A 13097-nucleotide genomic window follows, 5' to 3' on the forward strand; every position below is an offset into this window, starting at 1 on the left:
TCAAGTTTTTCCTTTGAGGACTCTGGAATGAGGATTAATACTAGAAAACATATTAAGAAAATATACCTTAAGAATTAGATTTTTGTGAATAGGTGGTGTTTTGCTTGTGTGGTATGTGTGTGTGTGTGTGTGTGTGTGTGTGTGTGTGTGTGTGTGTGTGTGATGTTGTAATAATTATTTTTTCCCTACAAAGGGAATAAAGTATGGTGAAATAGATGTAGTTGTGAGTCATTAGTAGTGACCTGAAATGTCATGTAGGTATAGGAATATTGTGTTGGAAGAACAAATACTTTGACAACTGACTGTGGACAAAAAATAACAGTGGTAATAAAGATTGTAAAACATGGTAGACATGATTCTTCTAAACAAGCATAGAGAAATATCACAGGAAAAGAAAACAGAAGCTCAGGATTTGAACACACATGCAGAATAAAAGGTTCCATAGCACCATTGGAATAGTCCTTTTCTTGTGCAGTTGCAAGAAGAGGGCCAGGATCCAAGAGAGCTCAGTAATGCTTGAATATTAAACCATCCTTGACAATGAGTTATCAAATGATAATGCAACCCTAACTTCCCATTATGAACTGCTTACCGTCTGGCCCACTGAATGTATACAGCAACACTACAATATAAAATCGAAGTCTATATATGTGATGGGCTAACCCTGAAGAGCACATGTGGCTGCCTACAATACTGGAGTCTCTGATTTGCCTCAGTCCTTCACTCCACATTGGTGGCCCAAGTTGTGTTCCCAAACATTTTAGGAATGGATACAGAGTTGAAATGTAAGCAGGTCACTGAACATGGAGCAGATGAACAAGCCTAAACTGCCTCAGAGCTACACTATATTCTGACTCAGGAAGGGCACTGAAAGTGAATAATAAACAGATCTTCCAACATGGAAAAAGTTTGACTGAAACATATCCATCTTTCTGACCTGCAGGTAGTAACTAATAAATGTCTACTTGACCCGACATGAAAAAAAAAAAAAAAAAATGAAACTTGAAGTTTAGAGGCCGAGAAATTTAGGAAAAACTTATCAGAAGGACTAAATATATTAAAATACATTTATGAGGATGCTAATGTCACACAATGCCAATAGAACCCATCCATAATCAAAGCGTCTATTAATAATCACATAGAACATATAGCCTTTAGTGCGTTAGTTGCCGTCAGCTCCTACTATGTACAGGGCAGTGATTCCTACCCTGTAGATTAGCCAGCCATCTGGTAGCCAACTACCTGATTCCTACCCTGTAGATTAGCCAGCTATCTGGTAGCCGACTAACTGATTCCTACCCTGTAGATTAGCCAGCTCCCACTATGTACAGGGTAGTGATTCCTACCCTGTAGATTAGCCAGCTATCTGGTAGCCCACTAACTGCACAGCAGCCATTCCTGTTCATTGAGCAGCATTCATGTCACATAGAAGCACATGCATGGGAGTAGAGTGCACTTGTTGTCTATAGACACATGGATACAATTATATGATATCTCGCCAAGACATCTGTCACTGTCACAACAACCTATGCTACAGTGGCTCAAGGCGGGCAAGAACGTATGGCAAGAGAAGGGCCACATGGTCCCCCGCTGCACGAATACGATGGTCCTATCAACTATATGCTTAGTCTCTCTGGAATGGTGAGTGCGTGGGCTCCTTTGTGCCATAGGAATATTACAGTTTCTGCATTTAACAGCATCAAAGGCCAGATAAATGAGAGGTGGAAACGGCAATGTCTTGTCCCTGTGATACCAGGAACCCATGGAATAGCATGGCACCTGTTCTTCTAGTTCTGATGATGGTGAACTTAGGCAGTTTCCTGCCTGCAGGAATAATGACTCCAATTGAAACATATGCCCAAGTCCATTCCTCTAAATTAGAAGCCATAATCACTCTGAGCTCACTGTAATGGAAAAACAAAATAGAAGAGAACCAGAAACCTAACGGGAAGCAAAATCATTTTGCTTGATTTGATGATATAGCTTACCTTCCCTAAATTCAGTATATTGTTAGTATATTAAAAAACAGGTTATTAGCAAATACATTCTTTTCCCATAGTGTTGATACATGAAGCACACAAAAACAAAGAACAACAAGAAAAGCTTAGCAGCTCAGGAAATAAAGTGCTTTAGATGCTACTTTGAGGACTTGAGTTTAGATCACCAGTAACGAACTAAATGGCCAGACACATTTGTCCCGACATTGGTGATTCTGCATCTCTTATAGGGAGATGAGAGGAGGAAAAAAGAAAATACCTGGACTCTTGTGCTTTGTCTTTCCTGGAATATGCAGAAACAGTGAACTGCAAGAGACCCTGTCTCAATCAAGGTAGACGGAAAGGAATGCCCAATATCCACTGTATGAAAGGGATAACTAAAAGCATCTTTAATATCATGCACTCGATAGCCACTATGAAATAGACACCATTTATTTAATTGCACCTAACAGAACATATATGCAAGAATTGTAGCTCCGGGGGATCCAAGATGGTGGCAAGCAGTGTGGACCGTGTTTGGAGGCTCCAGTAAACAATTCAGGGAATTGCACAGATTTCTGAGCCAGGAACACCAAGGTCCCCACAACACGGCAGCGGGAGTGCTCCACGATTCAGAGGGACCAGGGCGCAGAGGACCTGCGTGCCCCTGCACACGGGAGGAGCGTGGATTTTCTCGGATCGGAGCAGCAGCGGCAGAAGCAGCAGCACCAGCGGCACCAGTGGCACCAGCGGCACCAGCGGCACCAGCGTCAGCAGCGGCGGTGGCTGAGATTTGCAGCTCATAGCCTTCCAGTGGAGGTGATTGGTGTGATAGCTGGTGGGAGTTGCTGCGGGAGAGGGGACTTTGGGCAGGATCTGGCTCAAGTGGTGCCTTGGGACCCAGACTGGACTCTGCAGACAGTTCTGCCTGAGGCACTAACTCAGCACAGCCACAGCTCCCCTGCAGTGACGCAGTCTGGGAAAAGCTCTTGGTTCCACCACCGGTGCTAACTCAGCGCAGCCACAGTTCTCCTGCTGTGACACAGGCTGGGCAGAGCGCTCAGTTCCACTGAAAGCCCTAGCTCAACGCAGCCGCAGTTCTCTTGTTGTGACGTAGGCTGGGAGGAGCACTCAGTTCCACAGGCTCTAAGACTCTGGTTAGACACAGTGTGCTGTTTGAATCCAGAACTCCTGGCTGAGCTTGGTGGACAGTTCGGGCCCTGAGTCAATAACTGACCACAGCACGCACTTTGGGGCAAAAGCCCCTAGTTGAGCTTGGTGCGTAGTCCCAGCCCAAAAATTCTGGGCCCAGAATCCCTAGCTGAGCTTGGCAGATGGTTCAGGCCCTGAGAATCTAGCTGAGTTCGGCCTGTGGTTCGGGCCCAGTGGTCCTAGCTGGACTTGGCAGGGGGCACAGAAGGCTGTGGATACCTTGGCCTGACCCAACGCTCATTCAGAGACCCAGAATGATTGCAGGACCCACAGCACAGGGGAGCTGAAGATCACTGGCTGTGAGAGTCCAAAACAACAGGGCTAACCTCCTGCCATCCACACCAGTGAAGCATTAGAGCTCCCAGCATAGGGAAATCATAAGAAAACAAGTGAATCTATCATCAGACTCCCTCCATCCAACTCTGGAAGCTACCGAACAAACACAAAGATGGCAAGATGCCTAAAGGACAGCGAGAAAGCATACGCAAAAAAAACCCAAAACAACATGGCGTCTCCAGTTTCCAGCTATCCCAAAGAAAACAACCCAGAGAATTCAAATACAACAGAAATACAAAAAAAAAAAAAAAAAAAAAAAAAAAAAAAAAAAAAAAAAAAAAATGACCTCAAATCCTTAGGAATGAGGATGAGAATGGAGGAAACAAATAAAATTCATAATCAAATGCAGGGAGATGCAACCAAACAGGTGAGAGACATAAAAGAAGCACATAGAGTGGAACTGGAAAAATTGCAGGAAAATGCAAACAACCAGATGAAAGAAATAAATAAAACGGTTCAAATTCTGAAGACCTATAAAGGGGCAATGGAAGAAACTCAGGAATATACAAAAAATCAGATGAAAGAAATAAAAAAATCAGTTCAAGATCTGAAAATGAAAATGGATTAAATGATAAACACACAGACAGAAGAAAAACGAGAACGTGAGACCTCAGAGAAGAAGGCAAGCAACACAGAGGTGAGCTTTTCTAACAGAATCCAAGAGATGGAAGAATGAATCTCAGGTCTAGAAGATACAATCACAGATCTTCAAGCAACCATTAAAGAAAATGCCAAATCTGGAAAACTCCTGACACAAAACATCCAAGAGATTAAGGACACCATGAAAAGAAGAAATCTGAGGATAATAGGCATTGAAGAAAGAGAAGATATGAGACTCCAAGGCCCAGAAACTATTCTCAACAAAATCAAAGAAGAAAATTTCCCCAATCTAAAGAAAGAGATGCCTATAAACATACAAGAGGCCTACAGAACACCAAATAGAATTGACCAGAAAAGAAAAACTGCCCGTCACATAATAATCAAAACACAAAACATACAGAACAAAGAAAAATATTAAAAGCTGCAAGGGAAAAGGGCCAAATAACATTTAATGGCAAACCTATCAGAATTACACCCGACTTCTCAGCAGAGACCATAAAAGCCAGAAGGGCCTGGACAGAGATCCTGCAAACCCTAAGAGACCACAGATGCCAGGCCAGACTACTTTACCCAGCAAAACTATCAATAACCATTGATGGAGAAAACAAAATATTCCATGACAAAAACAAATTCAAACAGTACCTATCCACAAATCCAGCTTTACATAAGGTACTAGGAGGAAAACTCCATCCCAATGGGTCAAGCTACAACAAAAACTACTCAGGAAATAGATAACTATCCCATGGCAAAAACACAACTACACAAATATGCGACTGGAAACAACATCAAAATTAAGACTCTTAACAGTCACTGGCCATTAATATCTCTCAACATCAATGGTCTCAAGTCTCCAATAAAAAGACACAGACTAACTGAATGGGTGCATAAACAAGATCCAACATTCTTTTGCATCCAAGAAACATATCTCACCCATGATGATAGGCATTACCTCAGGGTAAAAGGTTGGAAAAAATATTCCAAGCAAATGGTCACAAGAAGCAAGCAGGTGTAGCCATTTTAGTATTGAACAAAATAGATTTTCAACCAAAATTAATCAAAAGGGAAGCAGAAGGACACTTCATACTCATCAAAGGTAAAGTCAATCAAGATGACATCACAATTCTGAACATCTATGCTCCCAATACAAGGGCACCCACATTTGTAAAAGATCTGCTAAAAAAGCTTAAACCACACATCGATCCTCACACAATAATAGTGGGAGACTTCAACACCCCACTCTCAATGAAGGATAAGTCATTGAAACAGAGACTAAGCTGAGAAATAACATCATTAACCAATGCCATGGGTCAAATGGATCTAACCGATATCTATAGAACTTTTCACCCAAACAAGAGGGAATATACCTTCTTCTCTGCACCCCATGGAACCTTCTCCAAAATTGACCACATCGTAGGTCACAAAGCAAGCCTCAATAGATACAAGAGGATTGAATAATACCTTGTATCCTATCAGATCACCATGCTTTTAGGCTGCAATTCAACAACAACAGAAATAACAAAAAGCCTACATGTACGTGGAAACTAAACCACTCTCTGCTAAATGACACCTGGGTCAGGGAAGAAATAAAGAAAGAAATCAAGGAGTTTCTGAAATTCAATGAAAATGAAGGAACAACATACCAAAATTTGTGGGATACATTGAAAGCAGTGCTAAGAGGAAAATTCATAGCACTAAGTGCCTTTAAAAAGAAATTGGAAACATCGCACATAAGCATCTTAACGACACAACTGGAAGCCCTAGAAAAAAAAAGAATCAGAAACACCCAAGAGGAGTAGACATCTGGAAATAATCAAACTCAGGGCTGAAATTACCAAATTAGAAACTAAGAAAACAGTCCAAAGAATCAACAAAACCAAGACCTGGTTCTTTGAGAAAATCAACAAGATAGACAGACGGTTAGCCAAAACAACTATAAGGCAGAGAGACAGTATTGAAATCAACAAAATCATAAATGAAAAAGGATATATAACAACAGACACTGAAGAAATACAAAGAATCATAAGATCCTATTTTGAAGGCATATATGCCACAAAATTTGAAAATCTAAGGGAAATGGATGATTTTCTTGATCAATTTCACTTGCCAAAGTTGAATGAAGAACAGATAAACAAGCTAAATAGTCCCATTTCCCCTACAGAAATAGAAGCAATCATGGATAGTCACCCAACCAAAAAAAGCCCAGGGCCAGATGGTTTCAGTGCAGAATTCTACCAGACCTTCAAGGGAGAGCTAATACTGATACTATGCAAGCTACTCCAAAAGATAGAAATGGATAGAAAATTACCAAATTCATTCTATAAGGCCATAGACTCTATGAGTCACAAAGACTCAACAAAGAAAGAAAATTTCAGACCAATTTCTCTTATGAACATCGATGCAAAAATACTAAATAAAATACTTGCAAAACGAATACAGGAGCACATCAAAGATATCATTCATCATGACCAAGTAGGCTTCATTCCAGGCATGCAGGGATGGGTTAATATACAGAAATCCATCAATGTCATCCGCCATATAAACAAACTGAAAATAAAAAAACACATGATCATCTCCTTGGATGCAGAGAAAGCATTTGATAAAATCCAACACCTATTCATGTTTAAAGTTTTAGAAAGATAGGGGATACAAGGTGCTTTCCTCAACATAATAAAAGCTATATACAGCAAGCCAATAGCCAAAATCAAAGTAAATGGTGAGATACTCAAGGAAATTCCTCTAAAATTGGGAAAAAGGCAAGGCTGCCCACTCTCTCCGTATCTCTTCAATATAGTACTCGACGTTCTATCCAGAGCAATGAGACAACAAAAGGAGATCAAGGGTATCCAAATGGGAAAGGAGGAAGTCAAATTATCCCTCTTTGCAGATGATATGATAGTGTACATAAGTGACCCTCAAAATTCCACCAGAGAATTCCTACAGCTGATAAACACCTTCAACAAAGTAGTTGGATACAAAATTAACTCAAAAAAGTCTGTAGCCTTCCTATACACAAATGACAAGCTTGCAGAGGAAGAAATTAGGAAAACCACACCCTTCACATTAGCCACAAGCAACATAAAATATATAGGAGTTACTCTAAATAAGAAAGTGAAGGCTTGTTTGGAAAACATTTCAAAACTCTGAAGAAATAGATTGAAGATGACCTGAGAAGATGGAATGATCTTCCTTGCTCATGGATCGGGAGAATTAACATAGTAAAAATGGCCATCCTGCCAAAAGCAATCTCCAGATTCAATGCAATCCCTATCAAAATACCTACACAATTTTTTAAAGACATTGAAAGGTCAATTCTGAACTTCATATGGAAAAACAAAAAACCCAGAATACCTAAAACAATCTTGTACAATAAAAGGTGCTCTGAAGGAATCTCCATACCTGATCTCAAACTGTACTATAAAGCAATAGTAATTAAAACAGCATGGTACTGGCACAGCAACAGGCTGGTTGATCAGTGGAATTGAATCGAAGACTCAGATATGAATTCACACACTTATGGTTACTTGATTTTTGACCAAGAAGCCAAATCCAGTCAATGGAAAAAGGATAGCATCTTCAACAAATGGTGCTGGTCTAACTTGATGTCTATGTGTAAAAAAATGCAAGTGGACCCATATTTGTCACCTTGCACAAAACTCAATCCAAGTGGATTAAAGACCTCAACATAAAACCAGAGACACTAAGTCACTTAGAAGAAAAAGTGGGGAAGAGCCTGGAACATATTGGCACAGGAGACAACTTCCTGAACAGAACACCAACGGCCCAGGCCTTAAAGCCAATCATTAATAAATGGGACCTCATGAGGCTGAGAAGCTTCTGTAAGGCAGGAGACACTGTCAAGAGAACAAAGCGACAGCCTACAGACTGGGAAAAGATCTTCACCAACCCTACATCTGACAAAGGTGTAATATCCAAAATATATAAAGAACTCAAGAAATTAAACACCACCAAACCGAATAACCCAATTGAGAAATGGGGCTTGGAACTAAACAGAGAATGCTCAACAGAGGAATATCAAATGGCTGAGAAACAAAGAAATGCTCAACCTCCTTAGTCATCAGGGAAATGCAAATCAGAACAACTCTGAGATTCCATCTTACACCCATCAGAATGGCTAAGATCAAAAATTCAAGCGACACCACATGCTGGCGAGGATGTGGGGAGAGAGGAACACTCCTTCATTGCTGGTGGGAATGCAAACTAGTACAGCCACTTTGGAAATCTATCTGGTGCTATCTCAGAAAAATGGGAATAGGGCTTCCTCGAGACCCATCTATTCCACTTCTTGGAATATACCCAGAAGATGCTCCAGCACACAACAAGAAAATTTGCTCAACCATGTTCATAGCAGCCTTATTCATAATAGCCAGAACATGGAAACAGCCTAAGTGTTCATAAGTAGAAGAATGGATAAAGAAACTGTGGTACATATACACTATGGAATACTACTCAGCTATTAAAAACAAGGAATTCCCTAAACTTGTGGATAAATGGATTGAGCTAGAAATGATCATAATGAGTGAGTTAACCCAGAAGCAGAAAGACTTAAATGGTATATACTCACTTATATCTGCATACTAGCCTTCACTTACCAGGAAACTGGGACAGAGGGGAGGACTTCCTATTGGGACTCTAGATGAGAGAAGCATGGAAGAATAGTAAAGTAGAAGGATCCAGAGTGTCCTAGAAACCTACAAGTAGAACATTATGATAGGCAGATTTGGGCCCAGTGGTCCTGCTCAAACTAAGGCACCAGCCAAGGACAATACAGGTGGTAAACTTTAAACCCCTACCCAGATCTAGCCATGGTCAGAACAGTCTTCACAGTTGAGTGGAGAGTGGGATATGACTTTCTCACGTACTCTGGTGCCTCACATTTGACCATGTCTCCTGGAGCGGCAGACCTGGTGGCACTCAGAGGAAGGACAGCAGGTTTCCAAGAAGAGACTTGATACCCTATGAACATATACAGGGGGAGGTAATCCCCCTCAGGAACAGTCATAGGGGAGGAGAAAAATGGAAAAATGGGAGGGAGGGAAGAATGGGAGGATAGAAAGGATGGGATAACCATTGAGATGTAACAAGAATAAATTAATAAAAAAAATGCTTAGTTAAAAAAAAATAATTGTAGCTCCCTTCGCTAAGTGTGTTATACTATTTACAAACATTTTTAAAGCAAATAATAATGTTCTAATTTAGTGTAGTGTTGAAGAGGAGATGAACCTGTTTTTGTTATGATCCCAAGTGTGGGATGAGGAAAGGACTTGTGAGAGAACAGGTGATGTTAATCCCCTAACAAACAAATCACCTCCTGTGGGGAGCTTGATTGTTCCCAGCTGAAAAAAAAATCCTTGAACAGACTCTGGGAATATAAATATATATATGTATATATTTACACACACATAATACACACACACACACACACACACACACACACACACACACACACACACACACACATGCCCAAAACAGAAGGCGGGGCTTTTGAGGTCTTGGTATTGTTTGGCTGTTCATCACTCCAACTTAAGATGCTCCTAGAGAGAACTTGGTCCAGTGAAGTCTTCCGGGCTCCAGGCTTCAGCTGCTGCTCTGGGTTCTGGCTGCTGTTCCAGGTTCCAGCAACAATTTTCATTGACTTGCTGGTCTGCTGAAATCCTGCTGACTATGCCAGGAGAATCGTTCTTAGGAACTGATACCCAGAAAGTTTTGTTCTTGCTTTCTTTAATCTTCTTTTCCTCTTGTTTAAGTTAGTTAGGGTATAAGGGAGGTACACTCATTTAATAAGTTCATAATAAAGTATAATTATTAAGGAAATTGAGCCTAGTGTTGGCTTTTCTAATTTTTCTCTCTGATTTAGAGAATTTCACTGTAGAGCAGATGGAATTTGTACCACATGTAGTTTTTTTGTTTTTTGTTTTTTATCACATACACTTAAGGACACACAGCCCAAAACATAAAGTGTTTCCCAAAAACTGACTAAGATACAATCATTGCATTTAGATTAACAGGTGCTTCTGAAAGGCAAGCTGGTTGTCACCAATTTAGACAGACAGGATTTCCTGAAGATGTCACTGCAATTTCTCTTGTTGGTCTGTCTTACTTATTTTCTTCATATTATTGTCAATATTACTGTGGTAACTGTTGGTCTTTACAGCCTTCTTGCTTCCTTCTTTTGGCACCATATTCTGCCTTCTTATTTTGGTGTAAGCCTGATGGTCTCCAGGGGTATATTAGTGAATCTACAAGCTGCTTCAGAATCCAGTGAGAACCCACATTGTTTGCATCCCTATTTCTCTCTGTCTCCAGTGCCTCTGTCTCTGCATGTTTACTTGGTCATATTTTCTATTTCTACTTTCACTGGATTTCAGCAAATGCTCAATATTTGATAAACTGATGAGGCATGCCTTACTAAGAGAACATAAAATTGTAGCAAAAATAAATATATTATATTGTTCTCATTTAATGAACAGATACAACAGTGTTTAAAAAGAATATTACCCATAAAAAACATTTTCTTCCTTTCTTCTTCTTTCTGTTCTTTCAGACTAAAGTAAACACCATTATTTCATCTACTGGAATACCTTAAACTCCTCCATGCACTAAAGCTGAGCTCTGCTTGTAAATCTGTCTAACAAGCTGACCTGACTTTTATTCATACTTCTGACTACCATGAGTAGAAGGGCTTCTTCCTCTCCCTTCTCTTCCTCCTCTTCCTCTTCCTCTTGTTCTTCCTCTTCCTCTTGTTCTTCTGTTTTTCAAAACGGGGTTTCTCTGTGTAGCTTTGACTGTCCTGACCTTTGTATACCAGGTTGGCCTTGAACTCACAGCAATCTGCTTGCCTCTGCCTCCTGAGTGCTGAGATTAAAGGTGTGTGGCACCATGCCCAGTTTAGAAATGTTTCTTAAGTAATAGCTGTTCATAGTTCAAACATAGACAGCATTGTTGACCTTTGTAGTATTATGGCCACATTTGAAAGATAAATGCATTCTATAGCTGTGAATTGAATTTCAAAGAATGATCTCTTAAAATACATGATTAATAATTTAGGCATAATTAACGCTCTTATTCTATATACTTAAGTGTCTTCCTTATTTTAAAGTGTGTGTGTGTGTGTGTGTGTGTGTGTGTGTGTGTGTGTGTGTGTGTGTGTGTGTGTAACATGAGTGGAGTACCCACATAGACATGAAGAGGACATCAGATCCGGTGGAGCTGGAATTACAAGCAATTGGGAGTTATTTGATTTGAGTGCTGGGAAGCAAACTTAGGTCATCTGGAAGAACAGCAAGCACTCTTTATCACTGAGTCATGTCTCCAGATCTGCACCACCCTCAAACTATTTTAAAGTTCCAGAAAATTTTCTCTAATAAATCAAATACTTAGGATTTTATTTATATATAGTTACAGATATTATGTACATTCTTCCTAAGTTTTCAATTTAATTTTTTAAACAAACTTGGACATAATGTACTTAGTCATATTCCCATATTAAATCTAGAGATGTGTATGGGAAACATTAGGTTTACTTCCAACAAATGCAATATTTAAAATTATCTTACATTTAATGTTTTGGATATTTCACTGAATTTTACTTACTCTTCAAACTATCTCTTTGTATTTTCCTTATGACTTGAATGATTATAAAACTATAGGCAAAAAGGCTAAAAATGACTCTTTGCAAAAGGTATGAGGACTTCACTTAGTGTCTGGGTGACAGTAATACTGTGCCCATAAATTGACCTAGTAGTAAAAAAGTTAAAAAAAAAAAAGATGTCACTTCCTTAAAATTTGTCATAACAACACATTGCTTTTCTTTTGAGACAGGGTGTTACTATGTATCTCATGTGGGCTGGAACTCACTCTACAGCAGAGACTGATTTAGTTTTGATTCTGCTGCTCCATCTTCCTAGTACAGAAGTACACCATGCCATCTGGCTTAAAACATTTTATTGTCTTTATTGTGAGTCATGTTTATTCCCAACCCCACACAGTCTTTAGACAAGTCAATGTTCAATTTTAGAAAAGTGAAAATGTGACATGCTTCTTCCTGAGTCTCCCTGACATGACATGACAATTTAGATCAGAATTCCTTTTGTGAGGCTCAAACAGGTAAGTCTTTTCTTCTTTGGGGCACACATTCTCAAAGTTCATACTTTGTGCAGAGCTGTTTCATGGCTTCCAGTTGGTACATTGAAGGGAAAGGAGGATTTGGGGTGGAGGAACTGCTGGTACATTGGGAAAACAAGGCAACAATGAGAAACACAGTTTGGGAAAATCAATGATTACTTAATCTCTCCTGCTAATTCTTTTATTATTATTATTATTAATTTATTCTTGTTACATCTCAATGGTTATCCCATCCCTTGTATCCTCCCATTCCTCCCTCCCTCCCATTTTCCCCTTATTCCCCTCCCCTATGACTGTTCCTGAGGGGGATCACCTCCCCCTGTATATGCTCATAGGGTATCAAGTCTCTTCTTGGTAACCTGCTGTCCTTCCTCTGAGGGCCACCAGGCCTCCCCCTCCAGGGGACATGGTCAAACGTGAGGCACCAGAGTACGTGAGAAAGTCATATCCCACTCTCCACTCAACTGTGGAGAATGTTCTGACCATTGGCTGGAATGGCTATTTTGATAGAATTCCTGCTGGAAATGGAGTGAGAACTACACAACTCATGGGCAGTAGCATTCAGAGACTTTGGATAAAGTAAACCCCAATGAAGTCTGATGGTGCAGGAGAGAGAAAGGCAAAGTTTAACCTGAATGGAAAAGCCTGCCGGTGTGCAGATTCTCTTCAGCAATTGCTCTGATCTACAGTGTCATCCAGCAGTAGTCTGTGATCTCCTCAGAGTCCACTGCACTACCCATGCTCAATTCAGATTTGTGTTATTCATTCATTTGTTTATTATTTGTACTTTTATAATATATTTACATTATGTAAATTTACTTCTACTGTTTA

At 40.0% G+C, this 13097-nt stretch overlaps 1 protein-coding gene across 1 annotated transcript in view; it reads right to left on the reverse strand.

The window, feature by feature from the left end:
- Positions 1-13097, reverse strand: part of Dpp10 (dipeptidyl peptidase like 10) — a 772006-nt gene that overhangs the window by 98932 nt on the left and 659977 nt on the right. The gene's annotated exons all lie outside the window — the stretch shown is intronic.

This window comes from Acomys russatus, chromosome 6, assembly GCF_903995435.1.
Source record: "Acomys russatus chromosome 6, mAcoRus1.1, whole genome shotgun sequence".
Taxonomy (NCBI): Eukaryota; Metazoa; Chordata; class Mammalia; order Rodentia; family Muridae; genus Acomys; species Acomys russatus.